Source organism: Monodelphis domestica, chromosome 1 (genome assembly GCF_027887165.1).
Source record: "Monodelphis domestica isolate mMonDom1 chromosome 1, mMonDom1.pri, whole genome shotgun sequence".
In the NCBI taxonomy this organism is placed as follows: Eukaryota; Metazoa; Chordata; class Mammalia; order Didelphimorphia; family Didelphidae; genus Monodelphis; species Monodelphis domestica.
This window is the reverse complement of record NC_077227.1, coordinates 282,781,601-282,800,924: the sequence shown is the minus strand read 5'-3', so window position 1 is coordinate 282,800,924 and position 19,324 is coordinate 282,781,601. Positions and strand designations below refer to the sequence as shown.

The 19,324-nt window shown below is 38.3% G+C and overlaps 1 protein-coding gene across 2 annotated transcripts in view; it reads right to left on the bottom strand.

Moving 5' to 3' along the window:
- The window catches only part of SLC39A9 (solute carrier family 39 member 9), a 115,135-nt gene extending 112,743 nt beyond the window's left edge, over positions 1 to 2,392 (bottom strand). The window contains exon 1 of one of the 2 annotated variants that reach the window (XM_056810951.1): positions 2,294 to 2,392. The gene's annotated coding sequence lies outside the window, so the exon portion shown is untranslated. The remainder of the gene's footprint in view (positions 1 to 2,293) is intronic. The other variant, XM_056810952.1, reaches the window with a different exon arrangement.
- Positions 2,393 to 19,324: the final 16,932 nt, after the last annotated feature.

Sequence of the window (19,324 nt, the reverse complement as noted above, 5' to 3'; positions counted from 1 at the left end):
ATAGCTACATCTACATCTTCTGGAAAGGAATTCACTATCTCCAAGGCAGGGGGAAGAAGGCAGATCTCTGTAGGACATCTGTGGTCAAGAAGACCAAAAAGACAACAGGTCCAAGAGGCTGCCTGGCTGGCTATAGCCACAGAGACCTGAGAACAGGGTAGTGATTGTGTGATGGAGTGGAAAACAACCAAGCTTCCCCTGGACTGGACTTTCTCTTTTACAGCAGGCAAAAGCCTGCTTACAGTTTATTCTCCCTCTTAGCTATGGAGCACTGTAGCTGAGGGGTATTATTTTTTTACTCTTTCTCTCTCTATTTCCTCCAATCAACTATGTCCTATCTTCCTCTCCATCACTGCCCATGGTATTTTGTAAACTTAATTCTCTTTTTACAAATTAGTTTATTCTCATTGAGGACATTTAAGTGCTCATAGAAAGATTGGGCTTTAAAAAACTAAATAAACTATTTACTTACAATTCCACTATGAGAAATTAGGAGGACCCCCCTCCCAGGGATCTTAGTTACCTCATCCTATAATTCTAATATGAGAGAATAAGAAACCTGCCCCCTAAACACACGTGTGTGCATGCACACACACGGAGTTTATGTTATTCAGGCATTTCAGTTGGGTCTGATTCTCCATTCATTTTGGGGTTTTCTTAACAAAGATACTAGAGTGGTTTGCCATTCATTCTCCAGTTCCTTTTACAGTTGAGGAAACTGAGGTAAACAGGGTTAAGTGAAATACCCAAGGTCATGCAAACTAGTGAATATCTGAGGCCAGATTTGAACTTAGAAATCTTGTTGACTTCAGCCCTTCTGTGCCATCTACCTAGTTTTAGTCTAGTTTAGTTGTCTGGTTGTTGTGAGAATCAAATAGGATATCATTTGTAAAGCAAATCTTAAAGCACTGTAAATATTTAGTATTATTATCTAACAATTTTGTGGTACTAATATAATTTTTTATGGAATAAAGTTTCCTTTCTGAAGAACTGATGTATTGATAATAACTTGGGTAGGAAAGAGAAGCTGTGAGGTATTACCATCTCTTGTCCCAACTCCAGGTGGCCACTTGGAAGGGAAAAGGATGTGGAAAAGGGACAACTGGCTGCAGAGATGGCACTGGGGAATGTGAGTTGTTTGCAGGGTGATGGTTTTAGGGCTATTGCCAAAAAACAGGATGAATCTCATAAGGATTAAGGGTTACAGAGACTGAAAAAGTTTAGGTACCTCTGGCAGAATATGAAAATTTAGCTATATCACAACTATCTCATATCTCCCTTTCTCTCTCATTTAGAATCTTTTCCATTAGGCTCAGAAGTATTCTGTCAGGGAGCAGCTGGCTGGCTCAGTGGATGATGGGAGTTCCTGGGTTCAAATGTGGCCTCAGACACTTCCTAGCTCTGTGACCCTAGGTAAGTAATTTAATATCAATTGCCTTGCCTTTACCACTAAGACACAGAAATGATTTAAGATGGAAGATAAGGATCTAAAAAAAGTATCATTGTACACAATAACAGCAATATTGTATGATGATCAACTGTGAAAGACTTAGCTACCCTCAGCAATATAAAGATCTGGAACAATTGTGAAGGACTTATGACAAAGAATGCTATCCACTTCCAGAAAAAGAACTGTTGGAATGAGAATGCAGTTCAAGGCATAGTATCTTTCACATTAGTTTATTTACAGTTTCATTTTGGGATTTTGGTTTTACATGAGTATTCTTTTCAACAATGACCAATAAATATGGAAGTGTGCTTTGACTGATAATATATGAATAACCCAGATCAAATTGCTTCCCATCTCTGAGAGGGGGAGGGAAGGGGGAAAAGGGAAACAATTTGGATCTTATAATTTCAGAAAATGTTTGTTGAAAATTGTTATTTCATGTAATTGAGAAAATAAAATATCATTGAATTTTTAAAAAATGACACACCCATTCTTCCTAGTCCTTATGAGATTCTTGACTTTTGGCAATAGCTCCCAAACCACCTGCAAATAATTCATATTCCTGCATTCCATTGCTGTAGCCCACTGCCCCCTTCCCATATTCTTTTTCTTCCAAAGTGGCCATGTGGGATTAGGAAAAGAGACTAACACCTCAGATTTTCATCCTTCTCTTTCCTACTCAAGAATTTAGGGTCATTATTAATACATCAAAAATTGTATGAACTTTAAAGAAATTATGGAAATATTCAAATAGATCTTTGTCTCATCAGTTTTTCTTTCAATGATTCAGGTAGCAATTCATCTTTGTCTGTATATTCTATGTGTCTCTTGTCCATGACTTACCAAACATTTGCCACAGAGGGTTTGTCTAGTATTCTGGAGAATTTCTTCACTTAGTCTGGATGCATAGAAGTTACCAGTGGAAAATGTTGGCTGCCCACCTGTTATAACTCACCCTTTGCATACGATTTGCCCATCTCCTCTTCCTAGTACAACATAGCTTTTATGACATCTTTTATCCTGCTCTGTGAAGTTTTTCATTGGTCATAGACATCATAGACCTCTCCATTACTGTCTTTGTGATATTAATTTTTAACCCTTCAGAAGCTATTGTATTCCACGATGCATTGACAGACAATCACACCACTAAAATGTTGGCATTAAAAACACAGGCCTTTGTTTTCCTGGGAAGCATGAAAGCTTTCTAGGTCAGTTGTTTTTCCAATGAGATAATTCAATTTTTCTTCTATTTTTTCATATTTATATGTCTCATGTTCCACCTACCCAATTCTAATTTTCAAGATGTTGTTTTCTTCATTGAGCTTTTGTACTTCTTTTTTCACTTATCCAATTCTACTTTTTAAAACTTTCTTTTCTTTGATGGGTCTTTGTGCCTCTTTTTCATCTGGGCAATTCTAGTTTTTTGGAAGTTACTTTCTTCAGTGTATTTTTCCCCATGCTGTTGACTCTCTCTCATTTCTTTTCCCAATTTTCTTTCAGCATTTCTTATGATTTGATTTTTTTTAACTCATCCATGTGTCCTTTTGGGGCCTGGCACCCTTTCACACTTTCCTTTAAGGTTTCACATGTTTCTATTTTGGTGCTGTTGTTCTCTTCTGAGTTTGTTTTTTGATCTTTCATAACACTAAAATAACTTTCCAGGGTCATGCTTTTTCTTTGTCTTTTATTCATTCTTCTAGGCTTCTTTTTGACCTTGCTTATAAGTTGAAATTCAGCTTTATTCCTGGGATGGACAGAGTACTGTCTCAGGGTTTTATTATGGTCTATTATTAGTGCTTGGGGTTGGAGTGGTCATTTTTGGGTCCTGCAGTGTTCACTTCAAAGAGGCTGCCGGACTGACTTGTTGTGGGGAGGCTTGCAGGTCTTTTGTCCAGAAGTTGCCTATATTGGACCAGGCTAATTCTGCTCTCTGTAATGGTGGCTCCTCCAAGTGCAGCTTACTATACTGTACTGGGCTCTATTACCCCAACTATCGCTAGAATGAAATGGATTTTGCACCCCTGGGTGCAGGTCTCCCCCTTATTCCAGAGAGACTGGGCCCTCCTGCTGTCCTTCCATGTTGTTTTGTGCTGGAATATTGTTCACCCTGTCTTTTGCTGGTTCTGTCATTCCAGAATTTGTTTTGAGGCTTTTTAATTTTTAATTTTTTGTGGTTGTTTGGAGGTGAGTTTGAGGGAGCCCAGAACATTCCTTATATCATCTTAGCTCCCAGATATGGAAGTCCTCAAAATTATATTAAAAAAGAAAATATAATCCTTGATACAAATAAGCATGGTTTAAAAAAATTACACATCTGTGCCAAAGATATATGCCTCAATAAGCACCTATCAGGAGGTAGAAGACTTCCTCATTAGTCTGCTCGATTTGTGGTTAGATAGTTCCCATCTATTATACTTGGTTTTCTCTGGGTGGATGGTCAGGCCAAACCCTCTACAGTAGTTTTGGTTCTTATCTAGGAGACTTTGCCTGAAACACAAAGTCATCTGTAAATAGGAAGCCTCAAGAGAACCTCATCCACCATCTAAATATCTTCTTCAGCTTACACTCTGTGCTGTGCTGGATCTCAAATACCTCATCTCTGGTGAAGCATAAACTACTTCCTTGTTTTATTATTATTTCTTCTTTTTTGCATATATACTTTTAATTTAACTTTTGTTTTTTTCTGAACTTGACAAATGTATATTTTTATATAAAAGAGTATCATACATAAAGCCATGAATATTATATACAGCTTGTTTTTTTTTTTTAATATGTAACTTGAATCCCAAAACCCATTGGTATGAGACTCTTTCTTCACTGGTGAAGATTAATGTTCACAGCCTCAATGAGGGGTAGGGGGGAGATGGAGGGAATGGGAGAGAAGAGAGCTCTGATCTTATCTCCAGCTCTATAGTTTCTTTAAGAAATTTGACTTCTGGGGGCAGCTGGGTGGCTCAGTGAATTGAGAGCCAGGCCCAGAGACAGGAGGTCCTGGGTTCAAATGTGGCCTCAAACACTTCATAGCTATATGATCCTGGGCAAGTCAGTTGCCTAGCCCTTACCAAACTCTTCTGCCTTTGAATTAATACATAGTATTGATTCTAAGACAGAAGATAAGGGTTTAAAAAATAATTTTAACTTCTATCTTCAAGAGAGAAGATGACAGATAAGAATCACTGATGTGAGAGGAGCTGACAGTTTCCATCATGTCTCCATCCCTAGTTTGCTACACTAAGGACATCAGGAAATGTCCTCTTGGGTAAGATTTGGGATTATTTCTCGAGGTTTAGCCGACTTACTTCATTCACAAAGGGATAACTCCTTCACTTTCTTATTTGGTCTATATTCTGCTATATATACCTTCTCTAACTAATGTTTTACTGATTTGGATAAATGAGTTTCTTTTCTACTTGCTATGTGTATTCATTGTGGAACTCTGGTGGAAAGAGAGTCAACCTTGGTTAAAAGTTTCGAACCCTCCTTTCCCCATTATTAAACAGTGTTCAAAGGTTTAACTTAACCCCAAACCACAATTTCTAGACTGATAATTAGAAGAATAGATAGAGATAATTGTAGTTTCTCTCTTTGAGGAGAACAAGGCAGTGGCCTCTGGCCTCAGATTCCTGCTTCCCCTCTTGGAAAGAATTAAAATCATTTTTTGGGGAAGAGCAGGAGAAGAGGCTAGAGATGTCTATTTCATCTTCTTTTGTTGAGCCACATTTTGAATTTCCCCATGTCACGTGTGGGGATAGTCCCATTTCATACGTTGTTGTTCAGTCATTTGCTGTTACATTCAACACTTCATGATCCCATTTGGAGTTTTCTTGGTCACGACACTGGAGAGGTTGGCCATTTTCCTCTTTTATTTTATATTTATTTACATATATTATATTTTCTTCTTTTATAGACGAGGAAACTGGGACAGCGTTAAGTGACTTGCCCAGGATCACACAGGAAATAAGTGTCTGAGAGTGTCTGACATTAGATTTGAACTTAGTACTCTATCCATTCTATTCACCTTCCTGTCCCTTATTACTCAATACATATTTCATAAATTTAAAATGTTAATTTCAAAGGTATCTTATTTGCCTTTTTTCCCCTTTGAACTTTCACTATTCTATTTGTGTTTTTTAAAAGTGCTTCATAGCTCCCTATTTAATAATTTACTTAATGTTGATCATGGAGGAGCATTACTGAATTTTCCTTATTTTTTCAAGGAATTGAGTAATTTTGATGTATGGAAGGAAGGGAGTTAGTTGGGAAAGAACCTTTAAGGCTGCTGTTGGCTTGACAAATCAAGTACTTTTTTCACAACCAACAAATAATAAGTACAATGGAATCTCATAAATGATAAAGACGTGCTCTGTTGATGAGTATAGTTTGGAAAAGCCTGCTTATTCCTTGCTCATTTTGTCATTGAATATGCCCTTGATTCATGCACAGATATATGGGCTAGTAATTGCTAATGTTTTTTCAGCTGGGTTTTTTGGGGGTATTAATAAAGTCTGGGACTTTTTTTCTCTGGTACCTTCCTTTCCTTAAGATATCTTGTGTTTGGATTCTTTAGTATGCTCATGTGTTTCCTCCAGCACAGATCTTCTCTATATTTAATTGACCCAACCCAGCTGCTTTCCCCATCAATTTGTCATTTCTATCGCCCCTCCAGGGAAGATGCTTTATGAGAAAATACTGGTTACTGTCATCCCTATTCCTTCTTTGTAAGTATAAAGAATGTGTACTTCTTTATTAAAAGTAATGAAGGACTAATACAGAGACAATGAAATATACGAATGAGTCCCTTTTGATTATAAATCCAGCATTTCACACATTGTATGGGATTTCAGGCTCAACTGAGTGGCTCAAATGTAAACAAAAAGTCCAGTATTGACAATGAACTTGTCCCCAGGGGCATAGACAGCTTTAGTGTCTTTGTTCCTAGCCACTTATTTTACAGAATTAGACCTAGCAGGAATCTGAGATATGTAATTGGACGGTCACTAAGTTAGACTTGGGTTTCTCACAGAAGATGCAATCCTTGAATCAGGAAGGCTTTTCAAAACAACAAAGGCCATGTACCTCACTCACCTTTCTGGATATGAGAAACCTCAGAGTGGAAGTCTTGAAGAAACTGAACATTGAAGAGCTTTCAATTAATCCTAAATTAAGATTTTCTTCCCATTCTAACTCCATCTGAAAATAGCATGGTAATCCCCCAGCTGAAAGAACAGAGGACAGTAGAGGCTTCATCTGCCCCTCAAAGAGTCAACTGAGTGAGTTCAAATACCCTAAACCGTGAGGAGTCAAACCAAGCCAGATCAACTTATCCCACAATGTAATTTATGGGGAGTCAGCCCAGCCCAGCATCCTGGTATCACCAATGGTATGTCTCACAGTGAACTTCATGAGGACTTTCCAGAGAAAAAAGAAGACACCAAGGCCCTGCAATTCTAGAGTTGTGAGTTGCCTTGGCCACATGTGTTACCCCAAAATGTTCCTCCTACTTTTGCTATTGAAGTGGAAACCTAATTTTCTCCTCCCTCCAGAACCAGTGTGTATTAATAGGAGAACAAGTCCTGGCTTTTTTAGAAATGTCATGCTAAATTAATATCCTTCTCCTTTTTTTGAAAGGGATGTTTTATACTGAACTTTTGATGAAATCCTCCAACACCTCATGATGGAGTGGAAAAGGAACTTGGGTTCTCAGGGGATTGGTTACAATATTAAAAATTCTCACAGTTGTTGTCAGGATCAAAGGAGATAATATTTACAAAGCATTTATCAAACTACCTGAAACATAGTAGGTGCTATAGAAATATTAACTATTAGTACACAAACAACATGGCTCTCTGGTGTGGCCCTGGGCAAATAATTTCACCCCTGAGCCTCAGTTTCTTTGTCTGCTCCTGTGAGGTCCTATAAAATATATATAAAAGCCAATTTAAAAAATTTTCTCCGCACAGTTCATGTAAGCAATGATGGGTCTCAGCATTCCCTTCTTGTTCCTTTCCCCTCACCCTCACCTCACCCTAGTCCTGCTTAGCCAATATTGTTGTCATCCATTGTCAATTTCTGCCTTAGCAGCTGTATCAGGTGGGACTTTGGCAATTGACTGCCCTCACCTGGAATATTTTTCTGGTAGATCAACTCTCTCCATCCTCCTTCCTATCCCCCTCTTCAGCCCAATAAATATTCTTTAATACTAGTAAACTTGGTAACTCCTGGGAGATCCCACTAAGCCAGGTTTGCAGCACCCTCTGCTGATCACATTGGTGATTGCAGGCCAGTTTAAGCTCTTCCTAAAACCTCAGTCAGGGTTGGATCCTGTCTCTCTTCTCCCATCTCAGACTATTTCCAATCCCCTTTTCAAAATTGTGGTGGCACTAGCCATACATCAGGATTTTTGCAGGTTGTATTTTGACACAGAAAACCAGATGATAAAACATTATCTATGTTTTATTGTATTTTTTAAATTAAAAAAAACAATACTTCCCTATTACATTTTTTTAAACCCTAACCTTCCATCTTAGAATAAATTCCATTTATTGATTTCAATGCAGAAGTGCAGTAAGGGCTAGGTAAATGATTTGCCCAGGGTCACAGAGATAGAAAGTATCTGAGTCGAGATTCAAACTCAGGACCTCTCAGCTCCAAACCTTCTGACATTCTATCTACTGAGTCACCTAGCTATCTCTTTATCTTCTGTCTTAGAATTCATGCTAGGTATTATTTCCAAGGCAGAATTTTGGTAAGTACGGGCAGTTGGGGTTACTGCTTTGCCCAGGGTCACCCAGCTAGAAAGTATATGAGGTCAGATTTGAATTCAGGTTCTCCTGTTTCCAAACCTGGCTCTCTGTTCCCTGAGCCACCTTGCTGCTACTCAAATGACATTTTAATCTTGTTTAGAGTGTGATTGGCCCCAATACTGACTGCTGGTCAAATGCTACATCTGATTTAAAGTATCACCTCTCCTAGAGTTATCTGAATATTTAATGAAATAAAAAGTTGAGTTAGTGATTGGGTTTGGGGAAAATGTGTTTTATTTATTTATTTTTTGAGGGGGAGAGTAGAGGGATTGGTGCTCAGGCCCTCCCCTCCACCTTTACCTCTCCTTTCACCTCTGTCCACTAGCTGTCCCACTCACTTCAGTCAGAGCCACCTTGGCAACCCAATACAACCGGTCAGTTCAATCCCAACCTCCCCTCACAGATAACTGTCGATAATTCTTAGAGCTTTTCCAAGTGTGAACTAGAGGAGAATGGAAGGAGGCCAAAGGCAAGAGGAGGAGCACAAACCTATTAACTGGCACTAATGACCATCAGGAATGTACCAGGGGATTTGACTCCAGAACTGATGCATATAATTATTTAAAGACCTGCTTAACATTTAGATTACCTAAACTGGGAGGCTGATAGAAAGGAGGCTAAAAGGAATAGAGAGAGAAGGAGGAATTAAAAAAAAAAAGCCAACAACTTTCAGGAAGGGAGATTGTAAGACTCAAATGAGATGATGGATATTTTAAAGCATTACATGAAATGTTATATAAATGCAGATTATTTTTATTATTATTAGACCTCCACATTCTGTTGATGGCTTTTCATTCCTTGCACTCCTGCTGCATTCAAGCAATGTTTAATAGCACAATGCTGAATGTGCTGGTAAAAGTTTAATAATTAAGTTGGGGAAGTTTATACACATGCTTTTAAATTTAAACTGCATCGCTAACATTTTCATAAGTCTAGACAATTAACAAAATAATAAATTAGGCCCTGATATATAGCTCTACAGTGTAAATGTTCACTTTAGAAATTTAATCACCTGGCTCCTATAAGCCTTTAGAACTGGTTTCAGTACAATTTTTTTTTAACACTAAACTTCTATCTTAAAATCAATATTGTATTGGTTCCAAGGCAGAAAAGTGGTTACAGGTTAGGTAATGGGGGTAAAGTGACTTACCTGGGGTCACACAATTAGGAAGTGTCCACCTGGCTGCTCTGGGCTTCTAATGATTGCCTCCAATCATTGATTGTTTCTGAAGACATCCCTGAAGGTCTTCTGTTTCACTTTCATCTACTCAGAAGAGGGCAGTTCCATTCAGATGGCAGTTTTACTTAGCATTAAGGCTACAGATCCTTACTGATCATTGGTTGATTGGTTGAGTATTACCCTTTGTCCTTGAAGAGGATCCAAAATAATATAATTGGTGATATCTTTTGACTTGCCCATAAATTGGATTTACTTAAATTGGGAGGTGTAAAAGGGATGTAGAGAAAATGAGGAATTAAAGGCAAATTTGTACAAAGGAGTAGGGCCTCATTCTTTCTTCCAGAGTCATCAAAGTCCACTGGCAAGACAAAAGTCAGGATGATTGGTATTAAGATGGATTTGATTTCAAGTCAATATGAGTTCTGCTACTCATTACATGTGTGACTTTAGGTAAATCACTTCATGTTGATGAGCCTGAGTTCTGGGAGAGCTTGATTTTCATATACTGTATTAATTTCTGTATATTAGATTTTAAAAAACTTTTTACTGTGTATTCTTGTATTGGGGGTCTGGGTCTGAGATACCATCTAGTCTGCTGCTTTTTGCATTTTCTTTGACTTTGGAAATCTCAAGGAATGTCTTTCTTTTGAACAGAATTTGTTTAATAGATGAAGAGGAGAAGGGTTCTTTTCTGTCCTATATGATCTGTCCACTGTATGGGTTAAGGAAGGGTAGATAGGGTGACTGACCACCTTTTAATTAGCTATCACCAATTAAAGATGTCTTGGGATGGTCTAAGAAGGGGCTGAATAATAAGCTCCTAAAAATCTATTTATTAGACTTACTGACCCAGCTCAGTTCATCCTCTGGCAGCAAGAGAGCAGTAGAAACCTTTATCACTTTATTAGTAATGGTGCACCAAGTTGGTCTGGAATTCTGTCAGATCAACATTCAGGGCACCATCAAATCTCAGAGAGGCAGTGATGGAGGACACAATTTGACTAATAAGCCGATTTAGATTAGTGTAGGTTGGGTGTTCGATATCAAGGTTTCTGCGACAGATATCATAGATAGCCTCATTGTCTACCATGAAGGCACAATCAGAGTGCTCCAGGGTGGTGTGAGTGGTCAGATTGGAGTTGTAGGGCTCAACCACAGCTGTGGAAACCTGTGGGGCTGGGTAAATGGAGAACTCCAGCTTGGACTTCAATAAACCTGATATGATCAGTGAACTTATGTCTAACTCAAAAATGAGCCTCTCTAGATAATTTTAACCATGAAGTTTCCTCATCTAACAAATGAGAGAGTTAAACTAGCTAATCACCCTACCACCCTTTCATTTAAAAAATTCCTTGTTCTTGTGAACCTCTAAGGTTCCAGGGGAAAACCAAACAAACTTCTTAGTTCTGTGATTGTGTATCTCTACAAGCCTCAACTATTAAAATAGAAATAATCAGAAATGCATGATCCACAGGATTATTGTGAAAATCAAAATGAGATAAGATGCAGAGAATGGCTTTTCAAGCACATAAATTATTATATAAATATCCCAGTATCTTCCTGGCAGGCTCATGAAGTAACCATAGATTTCTGTTATCCATCCTCTGGACCCCTGAGCGAGGAGGGGATTATACAGATAGGCTACATGAAATATGTCAGGATTTGACAAGATGTCCCTTGACTATATAGTAAATCATTAGCAAAACTGCTTAGCTGGCTCACTAAGTTGTGGCTTCTCATCTCTTTAAGCTAACCCAGCTTAGAGCTCCATTTAAACTAACCCTTGCACTGTAAATAATTTTATTTATGTTATATAATTTTATATCTTGTTTAAACCTCAAAACAATCCTATAAGGCAGATGCCACAAGTTTGTTTTGAATTGGATCTATGACTTGACTGGTCTCTGGAATTCCCAGTGAGGATATTCCTGAGAGTCACCTGGGGTGGGGGGGTCACTGGAAGGTAAAGTGATTTGCTGGGGTCACTTAGCTAATAGGTTTTAGAGACAGCACTTGCCCATGCTGTCTCTCACTAAGATATTATTGTCCCCATTTTACAAATGATGAAACTGAAAATAATCTGTCCCCAATCTCCCTGCTGGTTAAATATGTTAAATGTGTTCCTGACCCTGTTGCAACCTTCCGTCCACTTGTGTCTACTAAGAGGCAAAATACCAAATAGCTAGGGATGGTGCAGAACAGGAATTTAGTCTTACATCTATCACTAGTGTAATCTAATGCAGGACCAGGTCAAAGACAATTTTCTCCATAGCTATCACTGGCAAAAGATATATTTTTTAAATCAAGTACCTAATTGTGTGACTTATTGTTAGACAAGTAAAACAGACACCTCCTTATCCTCCAAAGCTTACATTTTGACATGTGGTATAGTGGATCGAAGGGCCTAGAGATGGGAGGTCCTGCATTTAAATTTGGCTTCCGATATTTCCTAGCTGTGTGAGCCTGGGTACTTAACCCCAATTGCTTAGCCCTTACTGCTCACGAATATACAGGACTGTTTCTAAGGTGGGAGTAAGGGTTTAACAACAAAACAAAACAAAATATTGGAGGAGTATGAACAGATCACTAAACCCACACATAGGCAGCACTCTCATCCTACAAATTGCTGATTTAGCCTCCTCACAAGGGAGTTCTTCACACCAATAAAAATTGCAAATTACGACAACTTTGCTCTCCCCAGCCCAAAGAAGACGAATTAGAGATTACAAATGACCTAAAAAGATAGAACAAATATTAAAGAATAATATCTAGTAATTAGATCTACAGAATTAGATAATTGCAAATGGCATAAAAATACAGTAGAAATACTAAAGAATGTAAAATTAAACCATAATAAGGGATGAATATTCTGAACTCTGAGGAAAGTGGGAAAGTGAAATGGCCCCATTCATCTATGAGTGCAGAAGACATTTCAGGTCTGTCTGGTTGATGAACTCACATGTAGTCAATTATGGTGATCCAATTAGCCTTCTACAGAGAGATGGGAGACTTTGGCTGAGAAGGAAGAGTCTCTAGGAGAACTGAAGCAAAGGTCCCAGGGGACTGGAATGGCTGGTATCCAAAGCTGATTTCTGACAAATGAAATAATTTACTTCCCTGACAAATGGCTCATCTTCTGCAATACTGAGGAGGCAAACACCTATATTGATGCCTGTGTAGGGAAGTTAAACAGCTTTAGTTTTCATTATGTATTTTTAAAAAATGATTTATTGATGCCTTTTGCCTATCTGTTATTTCTTGAGGACAAGAATGGTTCATTTTTTCCTTTTTATCCATAGAGCTTCTAAGTGATTAATAAATACTTGTTGATGGATTACAGCCCTTTCTGCACAAAACCCACCCTGAAATGAAGAAAAATAGATAAACAGAAGGAACCAACATAATGATTGGGTCTGACATCTGACCCCATATTAAAAATTTCACTAGATAGGGCAACTATATGGTACAGTGGATAGAGTGCCAGACCTGGAGACAGGAAGACATCTTCCTGAGTTCAAATCTAGCTTTAGATATGTACTAGTTGTGTGACCCTGGGCAAGACTCTTAACCCTTTTTGTCTCAGTTTCTTCATCTGTAAAATGAGCTAGACAAGGAAATAGTAAACCACTCCGGTATCTTTACCAAGAAAACTCCAAATGGGATCATGAAGAGTTGGACATGACTCAACAACAATAGCAATTATATAGCATTTTAAAGTTTACAGATATTTTTTGCAATTTATTCTTACAACCACTCTTGGGAGTAAGTGTTATTATCATTTCCATTTTATAGGTAAGAAAACAAGGCAGAAAGAGATGAAGTGACTTGTCTAGGGTTGCCCAGTTAGTGTCTGAGGCTGAATTTTATTTTGATTTTTTTTATTTTTTGAGGCTAAATTTTAATCCAGATCTTCCTGATTCCAAATCTCCAGACTTCTATCCAAAATCTCATCTACACACTGGTCTTTGTAATGAAGGAATATGATTTCCTGGTTTTTGTTTGTTTGTTTTACATTATTGCATATATTGATCTCCTGGTTCTGCTTTCTATACTCCAAATTAGTTCTCCTAAGTCTTCCTATATTTCTCTAAATTTCTCAGAATTATAAATTTCATTATTTCTCTAAGCATAATAATATTCCTTTATTTTTGGTGACCACAATTTCAGCCATTGAATGAACATCCACTTCATTCCCAGTTTTTTTGCCACTACAAAGAGTTAATGGGCATACTTTACATATTTTGATGCATATGAAGTCTATATTTCTGCCTTTGACCTATTTGGAGTTTACACCCAATAGTGGAATCACTAAGTTAAAGGGTGCAAACAGTTGGTGACTTTTCTCCCAACTTTACAAATTGTTTTCTGAAAATGTTGAATCAATTTCCAGTTTATAGCTTCATTGTTAATGAATGGGACAAACGTATTGGTTCTGGATACTAGCAAACAATAGTTCAGAAGCCAATCTGGCTGTATGTGTGTGTGTGTGTGTGTGTGTGTGTGTGTGTGTGTGTGTTGTTCAGTTGTTTTACTCTCTAATACACACACACATATAGATGTATTTATATATATGCCATATATCTACATACAGGCTACATAAAGCTATACCTATAGGCACACACAAAGATGTGTGCATACACAAACACATAGAGGGCATTTAGGTGGCATAGTGGAGAGAGTGCTGAGTCTGAAGTCAGGAATATCTGAGTTCAAATCTAACCTCAGACCCTTCTAATTGTGTGACTCTGGGCAAGAGACAACATGTCTGAAAACTAAGCAATAAAAAAATGTATTTTTACTGCCCGTTCTACTGCTCCCAGGGCTGTAGAAAAGTAGTGTTTATTGCATTCAGGAGAAATGGAAGAAGCCTGTGCTATGGCCGGGATGACTCACTAGAGTATTTCATGAGGCTGCTGCATTCCGAGGCCAGAGTTACAGGCGCAACTAAGAAGGTTTCCAAGTCAGAGAACCTGATGGTGTCACCCAGTTCATTTTGGAAGGGGATGGGATTTATTTTTACTTAGGTCAGTTCAGCTTCAGAATAGTTAAGTGGTTTCCCCATTGGTTTCCATGGAAACACAACAAAAGCAGATGTTATCCATTCAAGTTATGCTAGAACAGTTAGTCTCTTCTTGGAATTATTTTGATTTTTTTTCTCCTCCCAGAGTCGTTGGAGGAAAGATTGTTATGACTGAACCCCTACCTCTTTTCTTGATTCCAGGGTTCCAGGGAGTCGAAGAGATTTAAAAGAATCCATGGGGATTGCTTCCCTCACCTGAGATCCTTCCAGATAACTTAGACTAGAGATCAATTTTAGAGTGACTGCCAGAAACGTTGGAAAAAAGGATTGCTGAAGGAGAAATTAGAAAAGAGGGAAGTTATTTGGGGGAATAGCAGAAGCAGGAGAACAGATCCTCCTCTTTGATTCTGATAGAGAATATTTTAAGCAGTAAGGGCTTGAATTTGAAGTGAAGTCCCTTTGGTTCTCATCCAAGGTGATCCATTTGTGATCTGCTCAACAAATTCACATGAAGTGTGGGATAGAAGAGAGGGAGATTCTTGAAATGTTAGAGTCTAGAGGATCTTTGAGTTCAGTTAGCAGAGACCATGGCATTGAATAGATACTTAAGAGATGTTTATTGACTGAATTAAGTTTAACAAGAATGTATTAAAGCACCTACTCCAGGCCAGGAACTGGGCTAGTTGTTAGGGACTGTGAATTTCAAAACTACTCAACCCGGGGGCAGCTGGGTAGCTCAGTGGACTGAGAGCCAGGCCTAGAGATGGGAGGTCCTAGGTTCAAATCTGGCCTCAGACACTTCCCAGCTGTGTGACCCTGGAAAAGTCACTTGACCCCCATTGCCTAACCCTTACCACTCTTCTGCCTTGGAGCTAATACACAGTATTGACTCCAAGGTGGAAGGTAAGGGTTTAAAAAAAATACTACTCAACCCTATTCAGACCATTCTTTAGAAGATGGGATTTATGGGAGGGGGGACAGGGAGGAAAAGAAAATGATCTTTGTTTCCAGTGAATAATGTTTGGAAATGACCAAATAAAATAATGTTTAAAATTAAAAAAAAAGAAGAAGATGGGATTTAGCTATTTCCTGATCAATAACAATAGAGATACTTGGAATAACAGAATCAGGTCTTGGAAACTACAATCTCCACCCTACTCAGGGCAACAAGATCAGGAAGGGCTGCAGCAAAACTCAAGATTTAATTATTTGAGAATATGGCCTTCACCAGACATGTGCAAAAAGGACAGACCTCTGGGTGGTCCTAGGTTAAGCTAGAGCCACCATTGGCACAGGTGAGACACAGGAAGTGAGGTAGAAGACAGCTCAGGAGTTCTGGGGACTTCCTGTGTGGAGGGAGAAGGTGGTGGTTGTTGGAGCCTGGTGTGTGGAGTGGAGGAGCCCAGTGGGAGGACCCATTTTGGTCACGTGAGTGATAGGGACTGATCTTTTTTCTTTGCCTCGGCTATCCAGGGCCTTGAGCCTTTGGCTCAGCCTAAGCAGAGTGGGTATTTAAGCCCTATTTCCTTCTCTTCCTTCCCCCGCCCCCTCTCTCCCTCTAATACTTTTCTTCCTCCTGTTTGTAATTAAAACACCATTAAAAAGGTTGACAGCTGTCTTGAGTTTTCATTTAGGAATTACATAGCTGAATTCCTTGGCAACCTTAAATTAATATATATCAGTCTTTCAAAGTGATTTCCATATCACATTGTGGCTGAGCACGGAAGCCTAAAGAATTCCCTCAATAAACTTTCTGAATTTTCTTGCCTTTTTACTTTACTTTCTCATCACTCAGTCCTTTTTAACACCTAACTCGGCTTAAAGACACAGCTGCTAGAACAAGTGAGTATAAAAAACTTCTTCTCTCTTCAAATTAAATTGGAATCAGCAGTTTTTCTTTTTCTTCCCTTTAATATTAAGGGCAGCTGGGTGGCTCAGTGGATTGAGAGCCAGGCCTAGAGACAGAAGGTCCTAGGTTCAAATTGGACCTCAGATACTTCCCAGCTGTGTGACTCTGATAGTTAGATAGAAAACAGCTGTTTTAAATCTTAGCAACAGGACCCTAAAGTCCTGGCTGGGAGAGCTGTTTCTATATATCCTTTCCCTTAAGGAACAACTGCCCTTAGGAGTAAAAAAAAAACAAACCCGTTGAAAGTTTTTGATTCGTCCTGCTCCCCACGTTTTTTGTGAAGACTGTTAAAAAAATAATTACAAATATATATATATATATATATATATATATATATATAAATGAATACTACATTCTTTGACATTTATATGGCAGTTGAAGAATTAGGGGCATTGAGGAATGCAGGATACCTCCAATTTTTTATATTAATATGTAATGTCATTTTTGTACTCCTCAATACTGTATTTAGAGATGCTAAAATAAAAAAAAAATTGAGGATAAAATGCAAGCCCAATTAGAAGATCTAAAATGTTTCTTATAGGATCAATTGGCAAACACTCACTCTACCAGAAACAGACCTGTTTCTGAACCTTTGAATGAGAAAATTTCCTTCCCTGTAGAGATGGAAAACACCTTCCCTATAGCTCAGTTAACAGACTGCTTCTCTCGTGTAGTGCAAATTTTTCTGGAAATCACTTTGAAAGACTGATATATATTAATTTAAGGTTGCCAAGGAATTCAGCTATGTAATTCCTAAATGAAAACTCAAGACAGCTGTCAACCTTTTTAATGGTGTTTTAATTACAAACAGGAGGAAGAAAAGTATTAGAGGGAGAGAGAGAGAGAGGGAAAAGGAAGAGAAGGAAATAGGGCTTAAATACCCACTCTGCTTAGGCTGAGCCAAAGGCTCAAGGCCCTGGATAGCCAAGGCAAAGAAAAAAGATCAGTCCCTATCACTCACGTGACCAAAATGGGTCCTCCCACTGGGCTCCTCCACTCCACACACCAGGCTCCAACAACCACCACCTTCTCCCTCCACACAGGAAGTCCCCAGAACTCCTGAGCTGTCTTCTACCTCACTTCCTGTGTCTCACCTGTGCCAATGGTGGCTCTAGCTTAACCTAGGACCACCCAGAGGTCTGTCCTTTTTGCACATGTCTGGTGAAGGCCATATTCTCAAATAATTAAATCTTGAGTTTTGCTGCAGCCCTTCCTGATCTTGTTGCCCTGAGTAGGGTGGAGATTGTAGTTTCCAAGACCTGATTCTGTTATTCCAAGTATCTCTATTGTTATTGATCAGGAAATAGCTAAATCCCATCTTCTAAAGAATGGTCTGAATAGGGTTGAGTAGTTTTGAAATTCACAATCCTCCCTGAGGCCCAAGGAAGGCTAATCTCTCCGATGGGTCTTGTAAACATACTAGCTATGAAATTACAATAGTTAGAGATAAGGGAAAAATAGGAGAGATAGAGAGAGACAGCAAAACCAATGTTTTGCTGGGCATATTGAAAAAAGCCAATTAGGGGGCAGTCCCCTTTGGCAGAAGAGTGTACATTCAAAATAAATTCAATCAACCTTCAGTTCAAGCAACCACACCCCAAGGTTCATTCTTGATCTTGATGTAATGTAGGTTTTCTGGCATCTTTCTGCAACAGTTCATTCTCTGGATTTAGGAGTTCGCAAGTTTCTTCCTTGAAGATGTTTCTCAAACAAAAAAAAACTTTTCAAAATCTTTGAATTTTATCAAAATACAACCCCCCTGAAGTGGGTTTTAAAAAATTCAGTTTAGCTCAGGATGCATTGTTGAGTTATGGGGGTATATGAGTCAGTTATTAAAAGAACTCAAAAACAATAAAAACAAAACAAACAAAAAACAAAAATATATAAAGGGAAAAAATATGGAAGAAAGTAAAGCTTTTGGGAGAAAGGGAAGAAAAAAATTCAAAATCAGAATCAAAATACCAAAATCTATGTATAAAATGTTGAGTAAACAAGAATAACTTCATAATGGGCCCTTGTAAAGGTACAATTTAAAGTAATTTCAATTCCACAAGTCTGTAGGACAGAATGCAGTAATATTTCACTCACCCATTTGCAGCCAAGACTACAGGAAGTTGTCATATTACAAGAAGGAAAGGAACTAGAATCCTATTTTGATAGGGAAGAGTCATTCCCTGGTCTGACTTTTTTCATTCTCAAGGATATAGGGAGCCAGCATGATAGTCAAATTTTTGTACTTGTATAAAGAGTGTAGATACAAGGAAGTCCTATGACTTAACGTATGTCAAGCGTCGCAACCTCGAGTCCACATTAGTATTTCCTGTGTGCTCTTTTGGCACTATTCAGGTAAAGTCTGTGCTCTTTGTTTTTATCCCATTTCCTGGAATCAGACACAAACATTAATCATAGTCCCATAACATTTTATCAATAAATGGCAGGTTCCCACAGTCTAAAGCTGTTTGGGTATGTTTTAATAATATAGCAAGTATGTATATTTAAACTTATATTATTGCAGATAGAGAGAAAAAAAATTTAATTGTATGTACCTTTTGTACAAGAAATGAGGAAAGGGGAAAAATTCAAATCTTCAAAAGAAAAGCAATAATAAAAAAATAAGGGAAAGAGAAGAAAAAAATCAGGAATTCAATGTGTTTTTGAAAAAACAGCATCCACTTGTCAATGGATTATTATCTTCAATGCATGTGATAGGATACAGTCAATTAGTCTCAGCAGAAGATGCTCTCTTTACATGTGAGCAATGAATCCAAGAATCCTTCTCTCCAACCTTTATAGATGTTGGAGTAGTTAACAATATTTGGAATGGTCCTTCCCACAAAGGCTGAGTTGCTCCAGTACACTGGAAATTCTTAATATACACCTTGTCTCCTGGGTTCAGGTCATGAAGTGAAAAGTCTAGTGGTCTGGCTTGTACTGAAGCTCCAGATTCATGAAGTTCATGCAG